We start from the raw sequence: 24946 nt of genomic DNA, 5'->3' as shown, positions 1-24946 counted from the left end.
GGAATGGATCTGGAGTTTCTTCCTGATTTTAACCAAAGTTTTTGTCAGACTTTATCCAGTGTGCAAGGAAAATGTAACCCCGTAAAACCACATGGTTCGACCCATACATGACTGTCGCAAACCAATGTCTCGGCCAAACTCTCAGAAAGTCTGTCTGTGATGCCTAGGGTCAGACCACAACTCTGAGGCCTGTGGTGCCTGTGTGTAGATGAACTCGAAGGCCATGCAGGAATGTGAAGCCAAACTTTTGTTGCCAGGCACAAGAAGTCTCTGCTCTGTGACAGGTCAAGCTAAAAAAGAAGGTCCCATTCCTGAAGCTGTTTCCGCAACAGATTTGTGTTGTGGTCAAAGTTTTAAGTAAGTCAAAGAACAATAACACAAATGAAATCCAAGCAGGAAATTAACCCTTCCTGCCTTTATCGAACTCCGTGGAGAGTGAAAAGGTGTCAGTGGGCCTCCAGTTCTCGCCCCTGATCGCCATCAGAGTGAATTCCGGCTCTGGTCCAGATGCATCCTGAGTTTCCTTTCCATCGGTGCCCCTTGGGTTTGGCACCGAAACCCTGTGCCTGTTTTGATTCCTCCACCACCGCATGCACTGGTCCCACTTGCTTCGATACCAATGCCAACACAGTCCATGCTGGATAAGGTTATACAGCATATATTGCTATCCAACTCTAAATTGAACACAACACGACCTTGACCGAAGCTATACTCTGTGACAGCGGGTGCACAACTGCTTGGCGTAACCCCCTTGATTTTAATACCTTGTCTTTACCACATGGTTGGGCACAGTCTCTATAAAATATTTTTAGCACAGATTATGAAAGTGATAACTATGATGAAAGGGACTACTGTCTCTAATGTAATGAAGACATTTGGTATGAAGAGCTTCATAGCACCAGTGCTCTTGACACTTCCATATATTCTGACATAATGTCTCACCCAGGTCCTTCTACAGAGGAAAGTGCCTCTTTTGCTGTAGTAATGTGAAGGGCATCTGAGGTGCTGAATTTATAATTACCAACCATGGAAGTAAAAATTAACGTGTTAACGGAGGTGCTACAGCCTTGGCAGGCTCCAATTGAGCCACTGTTTCTATTTAGCAAGGCACTTTCTGACACCCTTCTAGGCACCTATGCTGTGCCCGGTTTGGGACCAACTGTTAGTAGACAGGTTGCCCATCATCACTGGCATTCACCTGGCAACCCAGCCGTCTTAACACATCATCCCTATCCAGAAAGTCTGGTGGTAGATGTGTCCCCCAGCAGGGTCAACCAAATGCTATCCCGACCAATCCTCCCAACCGCAAGTCCAAACTAATAGAGACAAGATAGTTTTCTCCTCCACGAGCCTTGTCTTAGATCGTTCAATGCCATTATTCCCAAGGCCTTTGGGATATGATTGCCCAAATGTTACTAGATGTTCCAAACGAGCTTTGGGGCACACATGCTATTCAGGGCAACCATGATGCGGCGAGATTCGTGATACCTTCAAGACTGGACACAACTGATTGCCTAGGACATGCTAGGCTTACCAGTGTGGCTCTCTGACCCCAAGCTTACATTGGGTTTGCAGGCTGCTCTGTCGACGTTAGGCACCTTTAACAGGTTTTGCCTTTTTGGGGAGAATGCAGATTCAGCTTTAGAATGTTTCAAGGAGAGCGGAGGCCAGCACATTCCCTGGATCTTTCTGCTCCCACAAGGCAATTTCACCAGTAATTTCGAACTCTGTGGCCTGTGGAAGAGGTTTTACCACCATCAACATGAGACCCCTCCTCCAGCACAACAGGCTTTTCTACCCTTTCGTGGGAGAGACCACGGTTTTCGGGTACATCGAGGACAGTGTGCAACTAAAGTGTGTCTTTGCAACTTCTACCGTCTTCAGGGCTGCTGCCAGAGGACCCAGTGTCTGTCTTATGGCAGGAAGTGTAGGCCTTTTTGTCCCAAGGGGCAATAGAGAAGGCTTTGTTCTTGGAAGTAGGAACTGGGTGCTCCTCCCACTATTTCCGTTTGCCGAAGTAGGATGGAGGCCTTTGTCCTATTTTAGATGTTCGCCCTCGGAACGCCTTCCTGCGAAAGGACAAATTCAAGATACCCAGGTTCTCTCTGCTCTGGACAATGGAGACTGGATATTAGAGTTGGACCTCAAGGATGCTTATTTTAACATCGTTGTCCTGCAGGTCCACAATTTCACGAGTGGCCAGGAGCACTTTATTGTTTGCAGTGCTCCCCTTTGACTCGCCAGTGTCCTTGGTTGATCACTAAAGAGATAGAAACGGGCGCGGCACATCTAGATGCATGGGCTACCAGTCTTAACCTACCTCCCCACGTGTAAATTGAACTTAGTCCTCACATTCTTGATGTAGACCCCTTTTGAGCCATTGAACAGTAGTCCCTTGAGGCGTCTAACCGTAACAACCGTCTTTCGCATCGAGATAACATTGGCTAGACATGTGAGCAAACTTCAGGCGCTCTGTGCAAATCCACTTCATACCGCCATCTTCTCTGCTAAGTTGCTTTTGAGAGCTTGAGCTTCCTTTCTACCTCAAGTGATTGCTCCTTTTCAAGTTGACCAGGCCATCATGCTTATGGCATTCTTTGCTTCATCTCACCCCCCTAAGGAGGAAGGGAGCCTTCTTTGAATAAACCTTTGAAACGAATTGAGTTTCTATGTCAATCATTCTTAGGAAAATTGAGTGGAAGATCAGCTCTTTGTAGAGTTTTCTAGTGCAAAAAAGAGTAGAGCACTGCAAAACAGAACCACTTCTCGATGGATTGGTCTCTATATAAAGTTCTGCTACGCTCCTGCAAAATGCCGCCTCTCCCTTCCCTAAAAATGTTTGTAAGCTCAGTCCACCAGGACCAAAGCTGCTACCACTGTGTTAGCACAGAAAGTGCCTAATTGGAGATTTGTCAGGTTGCCACATGGCCTGTATTCCACAAATTTTCGAAGCACTACTGCCTTGACAGTCTGGCCCATCAAGAGCATAATTTTATCCGTTCAGTCCTGCCGTTTTTGGTCTGAGCCCTTTCACAGACAATAACCATAATACTGTTATTGTATATATTCACAAGGTGAGGAATCTGTTTGAAGTATCCAGAAGAAGAACAAGTTACTTACCTTTAATAACAATTTTTATGATGGATAATCTGACTGCAGACTCTTCCTCAACCCTCTCACCATCCCTTTTTGTCAACTGAACTCTTTCCATTTAAAAAGATCCCAATCTAGAGATCTACTCACTAGTCATACTAATTTGCTGATGGACTCTGCATCTAAGGGCGTAGACAGCCTAGAATGCAATTGATGTCAGCGTGCATAGGTGGAGCTTATGTGCTAATTCACTCATCAGTTCTGGAGTGGAACAACATTGGCGAGTAGCCGCACAATGCCACCTTGTGGCATGCAGAGAAGGCCTCTGAAAGTTTCCGGATCCAATCTGATGCCTTTGGGTTATTCCCAATGTGAGGAATCTGCTGTTTGAGTATCCACAAAGATCATTACCGAAGGTATTTGAAATGCTCATTTTGTATTTTACTGGACGTTTCCATTAACTGTTCTGTGGTGCAGGATTATCTTTGCTGCCTCTGCTTCACCTACAAATGTCTGAAGTAATGTGGCCCTCCACACCTGGGTAACAAACTCACTCCTTACCACTACTGAACCCTCCTTCTCATGTACTCAGCTCCATAATTGATGCAATAAACATAGGCCTGATTTCTTATTTAAAAAATTCTAAATTCTACAACCAGGTATGTTCTTATCATATTCATGCTCAATGTCTTTTTTTGAAATTCTAAAAATCTTCTTTTCCAAATAACTGTACACTTCAAAAGCAAATAAGGGAAACTTATGCCAGGTGTTCAGTATGCATAGAGATGTTTGTCATGAGCCCTTTAGGAATCCCGGCCACAACACTTTTCATATTGGGTTTGCAAATACTGCACTCCAGATTCAAATCTGGAATGCTGTGGTGGCGAAATTTCCCTCTTATAGTAATTATAGTAAAATATTTCATGTACTCAGATTCGGCATGAATTTCTCACTTACAAACCATTGAACATTCTAACACCGAAGACAGCCAACAGTAGATGATAAGCTGGTTAAGGCAGTAATTGTAGCTCTCATTTTACATGACCAAAATCGTGACAAGGCTAACTAAATCTGAAGCAAATGGTATATAAATATATGTTGTCCTAAAACCCAAAATGTGGCAGCTGCTCACTACAATTAGTGCGTTTAGTCTGCATGGATTAGGAGGTGGGGGGAACTATGGTAAGCTGTAGATTTTCCCTGAAAGTGGGTATTTCTAATTGCTATTTGAGTTTGTGTATGTGTTTTGTTTGTCATCAGAGACCTTCAGGGCTGAACCAGAGCTCTTTTGAGTCATCCCATGCACAGTTAGTGGGTCGTTCAGGGCCTCTGTATGTTTCAATGTGAAGAAAATATTCATAGCCAGTCTTTCTCTTCGTGTGCTGAGGAGGTTTGACACGGTGTCGCACAAATGCCTGCTAAACATCCTCCAGGGCAAAGGAGTACAAGACACAGCGTTAAAATGGATTGAATCTTTCCTGAGCAATCGCTCTCAAGCAGTGCACATGGGCCAATTCCATTCTAAACCCCGTCACATTGGCTGTGGAGTCCCACAAGGGGCCTCTCTAAGCCCCACTCTCTTTAATGTCTACGTTTCATCTCTGGCTGACATTGGAAGAAAGTGGGGCATCGGCGTATGTTCATACGCCGACGACACACAGCTGATGGTGACTAAGCATGGGCGGATTTTGCGGATTGGCAATCCGCGAACTTGCGTATTTACGGATTCGCAATCCGCGAAGATCCGCGAACTCTAGCGGATTTGCGGATTTTTCCGTTTTTTGTGTTGGCGCGTGTTCGCGCCGATTTTGGGACAAGTTCGCAATTGCGAACTTACTTTTCGGCTTGCAACGGCCGCGACTATGTTGTTTCTACGTCTGGTTTATCATCACAGGTTCACAGCACCCTCTGTTTCACCACTGCCACCCTCTGGGACACCCATGCCACCCTCTAGTACATCCTCACTGGCACCTATTAGGTTTATTTATCACTGTAGATTATGGTGGTTGAAAAAAGCAAGCACACCTGCCCTTCTTCAACTGCCATCAATTAATTTGTGTTTCATTAATGTGTCAGTAATTTTGAAAGTTCCAGTCTGGCTGGCACCTGCTTCCTTCCTTATCTGTAATTTGCTTTTTGTTGCAGTGAATTTTTTTTTTCACAGGACCTTTATGGTGCTATTCTATGAGCCTGCTGTTTGGGTCATAGCAGGGTCATAGAATAGTTGCAAACTCTGGAGGGGCCCATCAGGAAGCACTACCTTGAATGTTACTAATGTTAAGTTTGAACTTTTGCACCTGCTCATTGCTTTCAGTTTAGCTAAAATCGTTTTTTCTGCAATTTCGCGCGTTTTTTGGGGCGCGAATCCGTGCGAGATCGATTTCGGAAGCCGCGAATACGTGCGAATACAAAATTGTTTTTGTTGCGACGTGTATGTTCGCGTGATCTTGCGCGTGTTCGCGAGGCGCTTCTAGCTATACGTTTGCCAAGTTACCCTATCGGTCGTACACGGGCGCGGCCATCTTGTTGGCGTGACGTAATTCCGTTTCCGCCCGCTATGTGTAATCTCGCAAAGTGTGCTGCTCGCTAGTACAATTTCGCGCGTACTCGCAAGGAAAATCTCGCGCGAACTTACCCACGCGGTCGTGAACGGGCGCGGCCATCTTGTTTCTCATTCATTGCTATGGTTCTGGGCATGCTTTCTCTATCCTCTCTCAATCTCTGCCATCCTTTGCTTGTTTGAAGTTTTTTTGATCTAATTTTACTTATTATCTAACCCTCTATTTTTCTAGCTCTATATTTTTGTGTTTTCTGCAGCTTTTAGTTACTTTTAAACTACTTTTTTAAACTCTTTTCTTTTCTTCTTCACTATTCTATTTCTTCTTTATCATTTAAGTTTATTTCTGCCCAGACCATGGTAAAGGGAGCCGGGAAGCACCCTGAGAAGGGGAAGGGTCCCGCACCCCGTGCCCGGCTCCCGTGCGGGCGTTTAAGGGGGGAGCAAGTGGTCCCGAGGGAGATCTTCAGCGCGGAGGAAGTGGCGGCACTGATCTTCCACGTCCAGCGCCGCCTCCCCAAGACGATCCTGGGAGGCGGCAAGATCGCGACCGGCTATGGCATCCGGGAGCGTCGCAAGCGGTGGGAGAAGGTGTGCCGGGCCATGTACAAGATCTCTGGGGTCCGGCGCACATATAACCAGGCCACCCACCGCTGGACCGATGTCATGGACCGGGAGCGGGACTTGCTGGACGCGCTCGGCGTAGAGGTCCCCGGGCTTGGTGAGTAGTAGTAGTAGTACATTTACTACTCTGTTTTATCCTGCTCTGTTATTTGCAAATCTTTGTTCTTTACCAAGAGCAATAATGCTGCCGATTACATTGAGGTAAATTATATTTCAAAATCTTCTATGCATTTCAGGTGCACTGCTCTCCTTCTCAGTAGCCTTGCTTGCTACTATGCTTCTTTGTTTTGTATGTTGTGTTCAGAAGCATTTCATTGGCCTGAGAAATTATGTATGAGTGTACTGTAAAGAAAAGAACTGCGTAATGCTAGACAGTAAGGGTCATATTTTCAATTACCGGCGCATCCCTGCAAAGTAGCAGGGATGCGGCAGTAATTGTGTGCCATGCCACCACCACCCATTGGCCCAAAACGTCACAGAAGCCTTACGCATCTGTGCCGTAAAGGCAGCGCATTGCTGGAGTTGCGTGCCAACGATGGCGCAGCTCCAGCAATGCTCTGGGGTACCCTATCTCCCCAATGCTGCATCAAGCCGTACGTCGGCTTCAAGCGCGCAGGGTTTGAGTCATGCATCATTGTCCTAAAAGTGACTGATTGACATCTTGTAGATTTCCCTCAGCCACTTTTAGGATTCGTTCCTGCGCAGGTACGCCCTCCCTTGCGCCGGAACGCCCCCTGATGGCGCAGGGCTTTACAACGTGATGCATCGCCCATATGCCCATATGTGTTTTTTTTTTTAATATATACGCCGCACCAACACCATGGCGAGTCTTTTGTTCTGCCGCTGCGTCAGAAAAGGCACGCAACAATGGAGGAAAATCAGCCGCAACTTCCGCAAGGGACTTATAAATCAGCCCCAACAGACTGAAGTCCAGTCCTTCCTTTAGACAGTCACATGGCTATCAGAAGAAATAGTGGCGGTGGTGGCGGGTGGATTGATAGTTTGAGTATTCACTGATCTGCAAGCAGGATGGACTTTGTCTGTCACGTGTTGCGCACTGCTGCCTGCAGTGCCAGGCCTAGGCAAACCTCTTTAGTAGTCTGTTTATTGAGTTACATAGGAACTTTCTAAGTCAACGTTCCGCAAATCAGGCAATACGAATAACGTAGTATACCACATGAGATAGATCCCGTGGAATAGTTGTCTATCTATTTGCTATTTTTCCAAAATATGTTGTTATTGTTCTTTTGAAATGTTTGATTTGGTTGAAAAATCTCATCCATGTTTTCTGGTTTTTCTTTCTTTCATGTTGTACATCAGCTCCCCCCAAGGGCAAGAGGACACAGGAGGAGGGTGCTGAGGATGCAGGCCAGGATCGGGCAGGCGAGGGCTCCTTTGCTGGCCCCAGTAAGTTTACATTTTAATAAACAGTACCTATTTTTTCCTAGCGTTCCTCATTCGATTTTTTCTAAATCGTCTTTGATCTTCTTGTAGACTGGATATAAATTCTTATCCTGCCTCGAATATGACTCCCTGTGGTATTACTAGACTATTCTTATTAGTCTGTCTGTGTAGCTAACTAAGATTGGACATTTGGCAATTCCATTGGACTCCCATTATATTCAGCAATACCTCTATGCACTGTCTCCTTACTGACTAGATAGTGTGGCAGAGTCATTCAGCTCCCGAAGTCACCGATTATAGATCCCCAATGATCTCTAGATTATCGTACGCAGGACAAGAGAGTAGTACGGAGTCACAGCACAGTCAAGAAGTGTCAGAGGCACTCATGCTTGCAAAAATTCCAAAACCTTTAGCTCATCCACTCTAGTCTAGAGGAACAAAAACCACAGAGTCTATTTAAGTGTAAAAGCTTTATTAAAAGTAAACACATTTATTAAAATCTACTTTGTCATAAAACTATTTAACTGTAAACGGAAAAGTGGTTAGTGCTGACGATTAATTGGACACATTTCTTGTGGTCGAGCCGAACTCTCACCTAGTTTGAACTTGATCCTGGTCGTGTTCTTAGGACTCGGGAGTCAAGCTTCTGTCTGTTAGGAGAAAAAGTGGTGCGTGTTAAAAATCAAAAGCAAGCATTCATCAGTTGTGCATAAAAGTGCAGCAAGACAACAGCCTTCCCTGGAAAATGGGACATTTTTACTATGGAGTAGACAGTCACAAATTATTACATTGTATTCTGTTTTTTTAACATTTCTCCTAGACCAAATATTATATAGTAGTGAGTGGTGTATTAACATTCTTAAATGTACTTTGTAGGTGTAACATCTGGTGACGGGGCCAGCGCGGAGGTGGCTGTGTTGGACTTGGACTCGGAGGCCTCTGGGGAGGAGGCGGCGGTAGAAGAGCTGGTGGCCGTTCCTGTGGGGGATCAAACGGTGGTGGCGGAAACAGGTAAGCTATATATTCCTTACTTATTGAGATTGAAGACTGCATAGTGTGCTTTCTGCACGGGTGTATTACAATTACAAATCAACCAGGTAGTAGCCTCCTCGAAATGTACTTCGACTTAGCTGTGAAGTTTTTGGTGAGAAGAATCCCAATAAGTTCTTAGACGAACGTGATGGATGGGATGAACGAAAAGCGAAAGAAGGGTGTAAGTAAGTGGGACGCGAACTTGTATGATGGCTGGCAAAGAAGAACGATATGTGTTTGCTTGGCCCCCGAGGTGGCTGGGAAGGAAAGAATATGGTATGGTGCATGGCTGGGTCAATGATGAAGCAAGGATGGGTGGAAGGACAGCAGCCTGGGTGGGTGAAACAGAAACTGTATGTGTGCGTATACTTTGACTGAATGGATGCCTGGAGCATGGTATTCTCTGACTCTTACATAGCACATGTGTATCTAGAGAGAGTAGATGGTCGCCAGGTGAAGTAAGTGTTACCTTGAAGAGCATGTACCACCGCACCCGCACGTCCGTCCCAGTGCAGGGAAGGCAAGGAAAAGAAATTGTAAATGTGTCCAATACTACCATGAATAGTAGCAGTACTTTGTATTGCGTTTGCATTCACAGCATATATCTGGTTATTACGGTGGACACTCCGTACCTCTCTTAATAACTTTAGTTTACTTGTAGTACGTCATTCATGTGTGGGTGTATCACTGTTCACTCAATATTAAGCAAAGCACCTAAAGTCATCTCATCTGTCATTAAATACGTCCCATGTGAAGTGATAGATAATCAAATTAGTTAGCTTCTTCAGTTTCCTTTTCTAGTACTCATTTGCACTGTAGGGTGAAAGGTAAATTAATTAAGCAGTAGCCCTTGTAACAGAGTATTCTCAGTGCCACCCGTAATAGAAAAGTAATAGCTTCACCACCTGCATGTACTGGACCGGTACAGTAACGCAAGTCTGTCTCAATCATCATGGTGTGCAACTTTTTTTCTCGGGTGCAACTTCACTGTGCTGTGTCCATGTCATTCTGCCGGCTTGCATAAGATAACGTACCCATTTCCCTAAACAAGAGAGAAGAAGAAGAATAAGACTGGTGTACTGTCATAGTCGACTGTAATGGAAGTCCATAGTGGTCGTAGAATTAGTTCATTAAACTACCACTACTGTTAGAGCAAGGATGCAGAATTGGGAGGTTACATAGATACTGTCCTCAATAGTTATGTACTGTGCGTTCAATTTGCTACTTGTACTCTGTGACCCAACTTTCGGCTCAATCACTTTGTGTTATTAATAAGGAGCATTGGTTACAGACTATGTCTTTCTTTCTTCATATAGTTGCTCCTTCCAAATCAACAACAAGGAGGGAGCAGGCTAGATTGGCCCGGCAACGGAGGCTGGAGGCCACAGTCGCCGAGTATCGGCGGCTGGTGGCCCTGGAGGAGGAGGAGGACACGCAGTCGAGCGGGGCAACATCCTCGACTGTGACCACTGCATCCTCCTCCGTGACTAAGCCAGCGGGACCGAGCCGGGCTAAGAAAGCCGACCGCCACCGCCAAGCAACCGAAATACCAGCTGCCCCCCACAGGAGCTGCAAGGAACGCCAACGCCGCCTACGAGTCCGCATGTCCAACCTGGAGCAGGAGGTCCTGAGGTATAAGAACTTGGTTAAGGGCCTCCGCTCCGAGCTTGCCACCCTCCGCAAGGAGTATGATGCCCATGCCGCATCATGCACCAGCACCAGCACCCTCCAGTAGTGGAGTGTCCCTTGCCCTTTTTTTATAGACTTTTGGGGGGTGGGATTTGGGAGTTGGGATCGTTTTGGGACGTTTCAGAGACAATCGTTGGGGTTAGGGTGGGTGAGGGAGATTATTTTGTTAGGGCTAAATAAATATATTTTTCAACTTTATCTGACCATACCTGTTTTTTACTGCTTTTCAGTCTGGTGGGTGGGGGGCGGGGGTGTAACAGTAACTTTGTTTTCCTGAACAGTCGTAGGACTTTAGTAGTACAACCGTCAATCTCTTGTCTACTCCGAAATAATACTCCATTATACTACCTCCCACCAAACGCTTATCTTACCTGTAATTTGTGTTAGAAATTAGGGCTAGGCCCAGGGCTGGCTCCAGGTGAAATGGGGATTAACGTTGTCAATCCTGGGCGGGTGACATTTCCTCATTGCGGTGGTACTAGTGGTGTGACACAGTGGCAGTTGCATGCCTATGGAAAAAAAGAAAACGAAACCTTGTTTGTCCTCCTTACTGTAGCATTACAACGGTTACGGTACGATCGAGAAAATAGCAGGTGACAGTACACTAGAACAGTGCCATAATGTAGCCTAACAAATGGTAAAGTATTTGCTTGCAAGTATAACTAGTACTTGCGTTGAATTTATTTGACATTGGCTACTACTACTAGAAGATATAGTACTGAAGCTGAGTAAGTCTAGAAGATATCCTCGTATTCCTTCACCAGCCTGTTGCTGCTATCACCTTATCCTCCCCAGCAAGTGTGTGGAATTATTGATGTCATTTTAGTCAGACATCAAGCAAAACAACACAGCCCGGGGGAAGAGGGTTAGGGTTTGTAAAATGGATGGGAATGGGGGTTTCTTTTTGGGTAGGTTTTGTTGAGAGAAGAAAAAAAAAGCAGAGCATGGACAAACAATAATTGAAGATACAGAGTTTACAGACAATCTTTGGTTACAAACTAAAGGTAAGCACATGCAGTCACACTCATAGAATAAAAGACAACAATGGATACTGTATCTGTATTGCGTATGTTGTTGGAGTTGTCCTGTTGAAATTGGTAAGTAAGTTGCATGCAGCAAACAATTCCTCTTATTGGCGGCACTCCTCCATTCCAGCTGACGCTTCGTCCATCAATGTGGTGGTGACCACTGACAGAAGAGACACCCTGTCCACTGCCTGCCTGGCGGATGTTGACTGAAACTCGGCCTGTAATTATTGAACGGAAAACAGGAAGTGCTATTACAATACCACTGATAAATAAATAAAAGGTATGTACGCTGTGTGGTTCAAAAAGTGACACTTTGATTTCCCTAATAGACAGTACAATATTTTTGAAATTGCGTGCTCTGTCTGAGTCACCTTTTTAAGGATCAATAAGTATGGCCAAAATATTATAGCGGATCTTTCCCCTCAAGGTGGGTGTACTACTGTGTTTTAGAACAAAATTTGACCTTCCCAGCAATGCTCCCACCAAGACCCTTACTAAAGCCAGTCGCAAAAATGTAGAAGAACCCAATCATATCTCCAAAAACGATGCCTAGCAGAAAAATGGTTACAAAACGTACTTTGAAAGTAACAGTAGGCCCAAATACAGACCGTGGATTGTATTCAAACCACTTGCCTGCAAGCAAAAGTATCCATAGCCAGCATCGCTCCAACAGTGCTCTACAACAACAGAACCGCATTGCAATAGAACCCCCCTAAACACATGCAATCCTGCTGCTAGGGCTAACCCTAACGAACCCTAACTTACAAAAAGTGCCAAAACTGGTGTTTCCTTATGGATTTTGTCCAACAAACTTCTAGCCGGTATTAGACCTTCCCAGGAATGCCCCAGGCAAGACCCGCCAACCCACCCGCAAAAAAACACCCGACACAACACCACCAAACAGCGAAAAAGCTAAATCTCATACTTACAATGTCTCTCGGCCTTCGGTCCAAACGCGGCGCTGTGCAGCTAGGTCGTCATCATCATCAATCATCATAACTCCTGTTTTCCACCACGGATTTCCTGAAAAGCAAATGCAATCAAGATTAGACTGTCGCAGCAGTGCTTCGACAGAGACCCCGGCCGCAACCCACCCACGAACAGCAGGAAGCCCCCCAAAACGCTACATTGAGCAAGATGTCTGAAGAAATGGCAAAAAAAAGGCTGTTCCTTATGGATTTTGTCCAAAACACTTGTATCCGGTATTAGACCTTCCCAGGAATGCCCCAGGCAAGACCCGCCAACCCACCCGCAAAAAAACACCCGACACAACACCCCCAAACAGCGAAAAAGCTAAATCTCATACTTACAATATCTCTCGGCCTTCGTTCCAAATGCGGCGCTGTTCAGCTAGGTCATCATCATCAATCATCATAACTCCTGTTTTCCACCACGGATTTCCTGAAAAGCAAATGCAATCAAGATTAGACTGTCGCAGCAGTGCTTCGACAGACACCAAAAATTACACACAAACCCCCGGAACCCCGCCAAAGAGCACCTCAAAGGCAAGCAAGTCAGCAAAAACGGCAAGAAATTTCCACCTCATATTTGGTCCAAAACACTTTTGTCCATTATTAGAGCTTCACAGCAATGGGCCCAAAACCGTCAACTCACCCGCAAAGAAGTACAACACCCCCACAAGTGCTGAGTCTTTCTTCATTGTGCGTAATCCAGCACTCTGCTTGGAGGGAAATCGCAGTCTGGAGGAGGAGGATAGAGGAGCATGTTCTTCAGAACTTGTGAACCTGAGGAATGTAGACTGCGGCACCTTCAAATCAATAAGCAAACAAGTGAAGACAGTTCTGATGATGGTCTTGTTTTTGGGATTAGGTGATTAAAGTTTGAATTAAATTAACTGTGCAAAACAAAGAAAGAGAGACACAAAGCACACAGGAATAAAAGTGAATAAGGACGAAAAAGAAAGTTCTTGATTGATTGTCTCATTTTCAGGGCTCGGTGTCAGGGAATAAGAACAAGATTTCGTCATCATACTCTGCGAATTCAGGCTGGATGAGGTCAGTGGCACCGAACAGAGAAAAAATCCCCTCATCTACGTTGCTGTCCTCCTCGTCTTCATGCGGCGTGCTTTCTCGTACTTTGTAATCTGGTGGTATGAGGTGCTGATTCATCTTGATCATTGTCAGCCGCTCCACATTTTTGGGCGAGAGGCGGCTCCGTTTGGGAGTTACAATGCCACCAGCAGCACTGAAAACACGTTCAGAAGACACACTTGCGAGTGGGCAAGACAAATAGTTTATAGCCAGGTTGAAGAGCTGTGGCCACAATTGTTTTTTGCCATGCCAATACTGCAATGGCTCATCATTAAGGAAGACCTCTGTTGAGTCATTCAGATAGTCCTGCACCATCGACTCAAGGTCATCAACTGTTCCTCCACTTTGCTTACTTTTTGCTGTGCCTGTGACATTTTTTCGAGAACCATACCCCATCAAACTTAGCCAATCCTCCTCCCCAGCCACTGTTAGTGTTGTCATTGTGTGTGGTGCAGATGATCCAGTTGCCGGTGTCTTTAACGGCTGAGAGGTCACTTGTGCCCCAGCCACAGGTGCAGAAGTGGATTCTTGTGACTGCGGATGGCCTGCTGATGCTGATGCTGATGTACTGGCTTCTCCTTCAATAACCTGCCGTTCTTTTTCAAACCTCTTGGCTGACCAGGCTAACCAATGTTTGTACTTTTGAACATCTGCATCAGCGAAAGGAAAGAATGCGTTGTCTGCCAGCGCCTTTTTGTAGCGTGGATCCAGAATAGTAGCACAAATGTAATGCTGATCTGAGTTGATGTTTTGAAGACGTTCATCACCACGTAGGCGATGTAATAATTTCTCAGACAAAATGAAATGTTTTTTTTTTTTTTCATCTTTTTCAAACTCAGAAGAAACCGCCATCAGTTGGTGCTCCAGTATGCACAACAATGGGATAGCTTTTCCCAAATTACAGTCCTCCTGGCTGACTGTACGCGTGAAGAACTCAAAAGGACGAAGCATGTCTGTCAGGCTTTTAACTATGTCCCATTGCGCCTTACTCATCCGCAGGTCCTCCTTCTGAGATGTAGCCTCTGTCAAGAAATAGTGATCGAGTACCGTATACTGCTCATGCAGACGCTCAAGCATGTAGAAGGTTGAGTTCCAACGTGTTGCCACCTCCTGGATGAGTGCTTTCACTGGCATTCCACGTTGAAGTAGCAGTCTCCGCAGATGCTTCCGGGCCTTAAAAGAATGGCTGAAATGGTTGCACATTTTGCGGCAGGTGGCCATTACCTCGAACGCTGGACTCTCTTTATCACTCAAGAATTTTTGAACTACCAGGTTGATACAGTGCGCCAAACACGGCACTCTAACATGGTCACCAAGGAACATGGCCTTAACTACATTGGCGCCATTATCCGTGGAAACATAACCAATCTTGCGTTTTAGGGGGGATAGCATTGTCAAGACCTTTTTGTCAAACTCTTCCAAAAGGTTTTCTGCTGTGTGACTTTTCTCCAAGCCAAACATGGCTAGTGTTGCATGTTTCCGAGCAGCTTTGAAAACTTGGTCCGGGTCAACACCTGCGTTTAGCTTTGCTTTAACACCTGAAAAAGAGACCCAGTGTGCAGTGATGCACATGTAATCATCGCCTGGGCCACTGGTCCACATGTCTGTTGTCAAATGTATTGTGTGAACAGCACTCTTCTGCAAAGCTGCCCCAATCGCCTGCAGCACATCTTCATGTAGTGCTGGAACCGCAACTCTGGCAAAATAGAACCGGCTCGGAACCTTCCATTTAGGGCAGAGCGTTGCAACTAATTCAAGAAAACCTACCGCTTCTACAAAAGAAAAAGGTAGAAGGTCCACAGCTAGCATTTTAGCCAGCTTAGTGTTATACAGACGCGTCAGTGGGTGGTTGCGTTCATATGGCACGTCTGAAGTAAGCATTGTTCTAATGTTGCCCTGGACCAAGCATTTACGGGCTGATAATGACTTAGTTGACCCAATTTTGCTCGCTGGTGAACTTTTGTGCGTTGGTGTCTCACTCGCTCCAACACTCTTAGTGTGCCTCACATTGGGTGTGCTGCTGACAGGGGTACTGGGTGTAAGGGAAGTGTTTGACACGTCTTCTTCCTGCTCGTCAACATCAGATGAAACATCAACGTTTCCTTGATTTTGGCCTTTCTTGATCGCAGCTAGGTGCGCAAACCATTTGACAGCGTGCTTTCTCTCAAGATGACCACTCTGGCCGCCGGTACCATAGTTGGTACCTGACTTACCACGACTAACTGCAAGCTTACAAAGGGTACAAATGGCAAACTTTGGATTTTTAAGACAAACAGTAAAGAAGTCCCAAACTGGGGACTTGAAGTGTCTGTGGGACCTGGAGGAGGCGGCGATACTGGTGGTGGTGGTCATGAAGCTAATGCCAGATGAAGTGGAGGATCTGGATTGCCCAACTTTTGTACGTTTTCCACTTTCACCGCCACTAATTAAGGTCGAGGTTGACGGAGGTCTCTTCTTGCCAGAAAGAAATATGGAAGCGGGACGAGTTGGTGTACTACTTAACTCCAATGATTGTGGTGTTTCCACTGCCTCCTCATCGACAACATCATCATCATCATCATCACGCGCAGCAGCTCTTCGGGCTAGGGTCAAAATGTCTGTTTGCTGCATGCCCGCTGGGGCTGCAGTGACCTTTATGATGACTGGGTCGTCGTTGGCAGAGTCTTCATCAGCAGCAGTATCCGCCACTTCTTGTTGAGCCTCATCACACTCCATAAGTCTGAGACTTTGGACGAGCTTCCTTTTACGCTTAAGTACCTTTGTTGGATCATGGTGTGCCTCACTCTCAGACGGCTGTGGTGCTGGTTCCCAAGTTTGATCCGTATCATCAGAAGGAGGTGTGCTTGAAGAGGATGTAGACACCACCCTTGATCTCTTCCTTGCTAGGGTTGTGGAAGACAATGAAGGATCAGCAGGAGGAGTGGCTTCCTCAAATGATACCTCGCCTTGATTGTCGATTTCCTGATGTGCCCCTACTTCGGGAGGAACAACTATTGTGGGCACTTGTGACCCTCCATGCACCTCTGCTTGCGCATCTCCTTGCGCTGCCTCTCCTTCCACATGTACTTGGGCTTGTACTTGCACATGTGATTGTTGTTGCGGCTGTGGTTGTTCAACACTCGTCAGATGAGCTACAACAACCTGTGTTGATTGAGGGACATTGCTGCTGCTTTCTTGCGATGAGCCAACATCACTGGTCGATGGTGATTGAACAACTATACTGGCTGCCTCTGCAGCACTCAAGGGCTTGGACTTAAGTTGGCGTGGTGGTGGTGGTGGCACTGAGCCCAATGGAGCGGGGGGGGTGCTGCCAGCTTGGTCCCCAGCAGATCCCGCTGCTGCTGCTGCAGGCATACTTTTTTTTTTACTCCCAAAAAAAGGGGCGGGCGGCACACCAGTCTCCTTGGTAACTTGCTTCTTCTGCTCCTTACTGGCACCTTTCTTGCTAGAGGAGCTACGGGTTACTTTTTTTGGGGCCATCCTCTTCAGAGCAGGTCAGCAGGCAGCAGTTGCACGAGTTGCAGAGGGTTCTGTGTCCAGACGTGACGTCGCGTGACGTTATGCTGCACACACCGCTGCAGGACTTCTTCCTGGCACTGGTGGTTCTCTTGAGTCTTCTTGTGCACCTAAAAGCAATGGAAGACAGAGGAACATCAGTTCAGTTATACACCCCAAAAATTCGACAAAACACAGAAAAATGAGCACAATCCCATGCCATCCTTGATGTTTACATTGAAGACACCCCACAGAAAGACTACGGACATGCAAGTATGCAACACTCACTACCCCTGGGCATAATGGATGAAAAGTAGGCAAAATAAGTGCAGGCCTCAGACACTGCCTCTCCTCAAAATGGCCCCTTACACCCCAGGCACATGTTGCCTGTACCAGCCAGCACTCAAGATGGCCACCACCACCACCCACATGGCCAGTCCACATCAACAGTACACCCCCAAAAAACAGAAAAACAGCCAGAAATCACCACAATCCAACGCCATCCATGATGTTTACATTAAAGAGAGTGAGACCACACCACAGGCACACTCAGTCCATGCACCACCCACCACCCCTGGGCAAAAGGCCACACCAGCAGCCCCCCAAAAACGGCAAAAAACAATAAAATAAGCACAATCCCAGCCCATCCATGGCCTCAATTATGTTTAAATTCAAGAAGACACCCCACAGAAAGACTAGGCCCATGCAACACTCACCACCCCTGGGCAAAGGGCCCCACCAGCAGGCCCAAAAAAACGACAAAAAACAATAAAATCAGCACAATCCCAGCCCATCCATGGCCTCAATGGTGTTTAAATTCAAGAAGACACCCCTCAGAAACACTAGGCCCATGCAACACTCACTACCCCTGGGCATAATGGATGAAAAGTAGGCAAAATAAGTGCAGGCCTCAGACACTGCCTCTCCTCAAAATGGCCCCTTCTTACACCCCAAGCACATGTTGCCTGTAGCAGCCAGCACTCAAGATGGCCACCACCACCACCCACATGACCAGTCCACATCAACAGTACACCCCCCAAAAACAGAAAAACAGCCAGAAATCACCACAATCCAATGCCATCCATGATGTTTACATTAAAGAGAGTGAGACCACACCACAGGCACACTCAGTCCATGCACCACCCACCACCCCTGGGCAAAAGGCCACACCAGCAGCCCCCCAAAAACGACAAAAAACAATAAAATAAGCACAATCCCAGCCCATCCATGGCCTCTATTATGTTTAAATTCAAGAAGACACCCCACAGAAAGACTAGGCCCATGCAACACTCACCACCCCTGGGCAAAGGGCCCCACCAGCAGGCCCCAAAAAACGACAAAAAACAATAAAATCAGCACAATCCCAGCCCATCCATGGCCTCAATGGTGTTTAAATTCAAGAAGACACCCCTCAGAAACACTAGGCCCATGCAACACTCACTACCCCTGGGCATAATGGATGAAAAGTAGGCAAAATAAGTGCAGGCCTCAGACACTGCCTCTCCTCAAAATGGCCCCTTACACCCCAAGCACATGTTGCCTGTAGCAGCCAGCACTCAAGATGGCCACCCACCACCACCACCCACATGGCCAGTCCACATCAACAGTACACCCCCAAAAAACAGAAAAACAGCCAGAAATCACCACAATCCAATGCCATCCATGATGTTTACATTAAAAAGAGTGAGACCACACCACAGGCACACTCAGTCCATGCACCACCCACCACCCCTGGGCAAAAGGCCACACCAGCAGCCTCCCAAAAACGACAAAAAACAATAAAATAAGCACAATCCCAGCCAATCCATGACATGAATTATGTTTAAATTCAAGAAGACACCCCACAGAAAGACTAGGCCCATGCAACACTCACCACCCCTGGGCAAAGGGCCCCACCAGCAGTCCCAAAAAAAGGACAAAAATCAGCACAATCCCAGCCCATCCATGGCCTAAATGGTGTTTAAATTCAACAAAACAGTTGTATCATGCACCCCTAACCAACCCTGGTCCTACTGGATACTGTGGCTACCCACAATATAATTTATTTAATGTTCTGAAAAAGTTCCAAAATTTTACTTGCAGCAACTGTAATGCCCCAAACAAACTTACTTGTGAAAGTTGATTTCTAATCCAAAAGTGATCCAAAGACAGTCAAAAAGGCCTCAAATCCAAATATCCAGCAGCACCCACAAAAAGTAATCCTTCCAGCTCCAGATCCAAATGAAAGTGACCAGGAGATGGACAAAGCACTGGGAGGAGCCTGCTGGACAGGAACAGGAAGTTGGAGACTGTGGGGCACTTCCTTCCTCCCCCCCCCCAAAATGGACTCCTTGCAAAAAAAAAAGGCCATGCAAATGTCAACCTGAGGAGTGATTCTGATAAAAATCATAATTTTCTGAAGGTTTATCCTGTTTGCTGGTGATTTTCTTGTGCGAAATTGCAAAATCTCTATTTCGCAAGTGCGAGATTGTTCCTTTCCGCCGCAACTACGTGTTCGCAATTGCGAACTCTCGCGAGGTGTGCTGTGCAAGGTGGCAAGCCGCGAGTACGTATTCGCGGGCGACAAACTCCCGCGGGAACACGCAGCAAGATCTAAAATGGCGCGTCACTCGCAAAGAAAAACAACTCGGCAAACGCTAAAATGACGGAAAGTGAACGCCGTGCACCACGCCGCGCGCCGCAACCAAGCAAAAAATCCGCCGCGAGCGGATTCACGGATTTTCGACAAATTCGCGAGCGTTCGCGGATTGCGGATTTGCCGAAAATCCGAAAAATCCGCGAGCGGAGCGGATTTTACGCCCATGCTTAATGGTGACCTTGGATGAAAGATTGGAAAGTTCGGAAACAACTAAAAATAAACTACATAGTTGCCTCTCCGAAATGGCAGAGTGGATGCGCAACCACTGCCTTAAGCTCAATGCCGGAAAATCCGAAATATTGCTGTTCGGAGGAGCTAAACTATCATGGAATGATACGTGGTGGCCACCGACACTGGGAGCAGCCCCCACCCCGAAACAGTATGCCAGAAACCTTGGCATCATGATGGACGACGCACTATCCATGAAAGACCACGTACGCATACTCTGGGGTAAAGGATTTGCAATCCTGAAACTACTAGCCAAAATCTTCTCCTGGATCCCACTGGACTGTCGGCGTACAATCACCCATGCCCTCCTGGTCAGCCGCCTGGATTATGGCAATGCCCTATTTGACGGGATGAACGAGCAACTGTTCTCCCGCTTACAGGTCCTTCAAAATCAGGCAGCGAAACTGGTATGCAACAAGGGCAAACGAGACTCAGCTTCAGCATGCCTGAAACAACTCCACTGGCTGCCAATGCGCCAGCGAGCCACCTTCAAGCTACTCTGCCACGCGCACAAAGCCCTCCACAAAACCGGCCCCACAATCCTGCAGGAGAAAATTGAGTTTTACATTCCAAACCGGAACTTAAGATCCAACAACTCAGCCCTAGCGAAACCCAAGCGCATTTACAAAACAAGAACGGGTGGACGAGCCTTCTCACACCTGGCGGCCAAACGATGGAATGAATTACCCATGGATCTTAGACACACTACAAACCTTCTCCAATTCCGGCAAAAACTCAAAACTCACCTCTTCCCTAAAAACTAACTCCCCCCGTATAATTTCAGCAGTCCCCTTGTTCTTTTTAGCGCCGTGATATCCCTTGGGATGAGTGTCGCGCTCTACAAATACCAGAAATAAATAAATAAATAAACTGAAAAGATTAACTCATTAAATACGTTTATTTGTTTAAACAAATCAGGCAATGAGTAAAGGACTAACAAAATACCAGCTTCCCTTCCACCACCGAACTCTGCTCACCCAGTAATATTAGACCTTTTTACTTTGAAGAAGCCTCCATCACATCACCCGGTGTCCTCCAGTTATGTACATCAAACTCTGACTTCAATCCAGAAAACGTATGCCCTGATGTCAGGCTGGGTTCCCCAGTAACTTTAAATAACAGTAAACACTGTTAAAATGACCATAGGACTCAATATAAGTGTTTGTGTAGTAGCACTTCCACCTCGTTTGAAACCACCTGAATTTGAGCCAGTGAGGTGGAAGTGCTGAACTCGCCTGCTCCCCCTAGAGGCTACCAGAGCTTATCTTTTGAGTAGCACATTGTGTGTAAGGAGGGCCCAAAATGAGCTCTGATCTGACCTGTGTTTGACCTAATATACTGGACACTTTTGAATCTATATTTCATCTTTCTGGATTTCCGTCAGCCTTATCTTCAGCTTTCAACAAACTGAGTTGTTTAAGTTATGTTTTGAAATTTTCACTTAAAGCCTATCAAGGAAAGACACTCTTCTTCTAAAACTATGGCTGAGAAATTAATTTAAAAAAACCCTCTCAGTTTTGCCCAGACTGTGGTCAAAAGAAAAGCTACACCAATGATCCTCATGACCAATGCATTGTATTGCCTCTGTCCCGGTCATAAAGCATTTGCTGCGACATTTGTAAAACCTTTCTGTTGGAAAGTGGGTTTCTGTTGCAGTAAGTACCCCTCCCCAACACCTTTACTTGATTTCTGATGCACTTTGACTAAATGCACAGTCGGTCCTTGCTAATCAGGTTCCGAGTGTCTGTGTTCTTTGCAAAAACGTCTCACGCACCCCCAAGCAGTAGAAGCCATTAGGGTGACTAGCCTCGAAGGCTTCCTGCCCTTTGATATACTAGTCCGGGCTTCTCCAGCTAGTGCCTGCTCTCCAGCCCAAGCCCCACTTTTGGCGGCAAGGTTGGCTTGAAAATTAGTAGTCAGGAGAGGTGTCCCCTCTCAGCCCGGACCATCTCTAAGGTGTCCTGTGCTGAAGTGAACCCCGCCCTAGAATATTTTCCATGTTGGATGGAAGGATTTTAACCAATCAGGTCAGTGGATGCCCCTCCCCAAAGGGAGGGACATACAAAGGGTGTAGTCACCCTAAAGGTAAGTAAACCCGTTGGCTAAAACCTGCCAGTACCGGTAACACCCCATAATTCCATTTTTAGGAGTACCCCTATAAGCTGATCCTCAGATCTGCGACGACCTAAGAAGACATCCCTGAAGATGACCCAGCAGAGAAACCTGAAGACGACGACTGCCTTGGCACCAGCCCTACCGACCTGTCTCCAGCTTTGAAGAGCCTGCAACAAAAAAGGTGACCTGTCTTTCAGCTAGTGACCTGAAAACTCTGGGAGGACTGCATCCTTCGAAAAAGTCTCCAATCTTCTTTGGACAGCTAGCCTGTCTAAAAGAAATCAACTCCAAGGACTCCTGTGCCATCTGGAACTGCAAGTCCTGCCCACCCTGCAGCCGACACCCACAGCCTGAGCCTGATTCGCTCACCTGTCCAGCAAAGTCTCCCCAGCAATCCTCACCTCGAATGCAGCGTTGACTCACCTCTCCTGATCACAACAATGTCGTCTGCAGTGTGAATCCGAAGGGTCCCCACAACTGCGACCTGCCCAGTAAGAAGAAATCTGACGTCTCAAGGCACCCTTGCAGCTGCTGCACCTGGGCTTAGGGGAGCTTTACCAGCGGTGCTCCTGTGACCCCTAACATCCTAACTTGCCTGCAGCCTGTTTCCCAAAAGAAGAATCTCCATAGAATTGCATTGGACGCCCAACGCTGTGTTTACACCCTACTCCCAGCTGCCCCTGTGCCGCGTATGTTGTAGCTTTGATGCTACCTTGTGCCCCGTGCTTGTCTAAACACCCGGGGCCTGCTCCTTGAAACCATGGGTGCTTACCCGCAAATAGCACGTCTCGTGGGAGGGACTGGGGGCCAGTCTCCTTTGACTAACATTGGACCCAGTGACCTCTGCACCTGGCTGCCCTGGTGCCATTGGTGGTGCAGTACCTACCTTGATCTGACCCATGCCCAGTGTTGATCTAAACCACCGAAGACTGGATGTGTAAGTCAAGTACTTACCTTAAAATGTGCATAACTGTTTTCCTCCTATAGGATTGCATTCCATTTCGTCCTATTTGCACTAAGTGCCGATCTTTTTCATTGCTAAGTTACTACTACTGTTGATTTGATACCACAAAGTCCACTCGACTGTGCACACTATACCTTACTTTGGTATGGTATATGCAAAGCCAGCTTCCTACACTATCCCTCAAAGATGCTTATAAATAGATAGAGGATGTTGGTTCTTTATTTACTCAAAGGGATGAGGATTCTCCCTTCCAAAGTGGATGCCTCCTCTGCCATTGATTCAGTGAACATTGCCCAACAATCAGATCAACAAGAGCAGTGCATAAAAGTAAATATGTGGTGCTTCTTTAGCTGGAATTTACTTCAGTAGTGTCTACAGCCAACTACTCCAATCATCAGCTGAAGCTTCCTCAGGTAAAGTATTAAAAATGGTGGGGAACATCCTGCACTAAACATTGTTAAATAATCACAATATTCTGATATCCAGTCCGCTTTACCACCCAAGTTGTCGACGAATGCACATCCACTGTTGATGAGAAAGGCGACGATTAGCATCCTTCCGATGGATACTTCACTGTTATTGACCAGCAAGAAGCACTGTTGATGACCGGATCGAGCCGATGGTGACAGCACGGTAGACAACCATGCAGACGGTAACAGTGCAGCTACCGTTGATAACAGTTGCCAACTTGTTGACAATGGTGACCCCACCGAAGACCTTGTCGACAAGAATTAAAGTTACATACAAACTTTAACTTTCCTTCTGTCACCGCTGAAGATTTCTGCACATACTTCTGTGCAGATACTGGATTCAGAACTGGGGGCTGAACATCCAGAAGCAAGCTTCAGACACAGCTACAGGCCTACTCAATTCAATGTGTGCTATGTACCTGAATTATGAAGAGGAGCCTAAGGAGGAGGGAAATCAGCTCAAGTACGTATATCAACATCAAACCTTTGTAATAGACTTCCTTTGTAGGAACTCTAAGCAACCATAACCAAAACATCCCTACAGGGACTCATCGATGATGCAGGTTCCCCTGGCATTCATTAATATTTTCTAAGAGATGCTTGACAAATCTCAAAGGTTTCTTCCACAATTTCCACCAACACCTCCTCTTCTGGTGCCAACACCCCTACCGCCACCTCGTCAACAGAAGATATCTTCCCCTCTCTCTCCTCTTGTCCCAGCGACTTCTAGGGACATGGGGGAACACTACACTTCTGATGCTGACAAGATGTCATATGAGGAAGGAAAACGTAAACTTCTTGAGAAACAATAGGATGATGGTAATCCGCATAATGAGTAATGGCAGGACTATATTCTCCCTAGAGACATCGATAAATCACCGGCCTTGTTCACCTCTAAATGACATTGCACGTTTTCACGCCTTCTAGGAAAAAGCAGCGAAAAAGCTTGATCTCGCCATGACTTCTGTGAAACAGTAGATCCTTTAAAGAACTTTTCAAAATGACTAAGTCTATCCCTATTATGAATTACTTCTGATTGGAAGGTCTCACGTGGATTCATATGCCAGCCACACTTCAGGCCGTTGTGCCTCACCTGGAGAAGAAACGTAGAATGCCAGATTCTGCACTATCATACTTGACAGTGCATCCCAAAGCTGATTTGGTCATTTTGACAACCGCTCAATTTAGATTGAACAACCCCGTCACTTCAATGTTAAGCCCGCTAGACATAGATGGCAGATGCATGGACTTCTTGAGGCACAGTGTCAGTTAGATGGCTGCAAGCTCCATCAAAGTAACAAATGCCCTGGTTATTCTGAGACGATATGATCGCCAGCTTTGGCTCTGCATTTTGCCTCTCATCAATTTCATCCCAGAAGACAGAAGAGGAAAAGCTAAGGCTATTATAAGAGAAGGTGCAAATACATCAACCTCAAATACAGATGCAGCAATGGATGTTTCCAACACTGGTTTCTGTCATCTCACAGGAACAGCAGTTCTATGCAAGTAGTGGTCGCTTTGATCAATTTCCTTCTTTTCAGAGGTCTAGGCAAAGATT

At 46.3% G+C, this 24946-nt stretch overlaps 1 protein-coding gene across 1 annotated transcript in view; it reads left to right on the top strand.

Moving 5' to 3' along the window:
- The window catches only part of XPNPEP1 (X-prolyl aminopeptidase 1), a 410780-nt gene that overhangs the window by 208846 nt on the left and 176988 nt on the right, over positions 1–24946 (top strand). The gene's annotated exons all lie outside the window — the stretch shown is intronic.

The sequence above is a fragment of the Lissotriton helveticus genome, chromosome 5_1 (assembly GCF_964261635.1).
Source record: "Lissotriton helveticus chromosome 5_1, aLisHel1.1, whole genome shotgun sequence".
Classification (NCBI taxonomy): Eukaryota; Metazoa; Chordata; class Amphibia; order Caudata; family Salamandridae; genus Lissotriton; species Lissotriton helveticus.
Note: the sequence above shows the minus strand (reverse complement) of the source record. Positions and strands in the feature narration are given on the sequence as shown.